At 28.9% G+C, this 619-nt stretch overlaps 1 non-coding gene across 1 annotated transcript; it reads left to right on the top strand.

The window, feature by feature from the left end:
• Window positions 1-223: 223 nt before the first annotated feature.
• Window positions 224-330, top strand: LOC131818990 (U6 spliceosomal RNA). Its single transcript, XR_009349004.1, has one exon. It is a non-coding gene; the product is annotated as a U6 spliceosomal RNA (small nuclear RNA).
• The last annotated feature ends 289 nt before the right edge of the window (window positions 331-619 follow it).

Genomic DNA, 619 nt, shown 5'->3' with positions numbered 1-619 from the left:
TAACAATGTTAATTCTTACCATTCATAAATATGAGCTATCTTTCCATTTGTGTCTCCTTCAATTTCTTTATCAATGTCATAGATTATGGAGTACAGATCTTTCATCGTCTTAGTTAAATCTTATCCTAAGTATTTTATTAGTTTTGGTGCTAGTGTGAATTAGATTGTTTTCTTTATCTTTTTCTGATAGTTCATCATTAAAGTGTTAAAATGCTCCTGTCTTGTGCTTACTTTGGCAGCACATATACTAAAATTGGAATGATGCAGAGAAGATTAGCATGATCACTGAGCAAGGATGACATGAAAAACTATTAAAAAAACGAAACAAAACAAAATTATTGTCTTTTATATATTGATCTTGTATTTGGCAGCTTTACTAAATTTGTTTATTCAAAATTTTTATGAATTTTTTAGGATTCTTTTACATGTAAGTTCATGTTATCCAAAAAAAGAAAATTTTACTTCTTCCTTTTTTTTTTGGGAGTCTTTTATTTCTTTGTGTTCCTTGTTTCTCTGGCTAGGACATCCTGTACTATGTGAAATGAGAGTAGTGAAAGTGGACACACTTGTCTTTTTTCTGATCTTTAAGGGGAAAACTTTCAAACTTTTTTGATTGAAT

Source organism: Mustela lutreola, chromosome 16 (genome assembly GCF_030435805.1).
Source record: "Mustela lutreola isolate mMusLut2 chromosome 16, mMusLut2.pri, whole genome shotgun sequence".
Taxonomy (NCBI): Eukaryota; Metazoa; Chordata; class Mammalia; order Carnivora; family Mustelidae; genus Mustela; species Mustela lutreola.
This window is presented reverse-complemented; position numbering and strand designations above follow the sequence as displayed.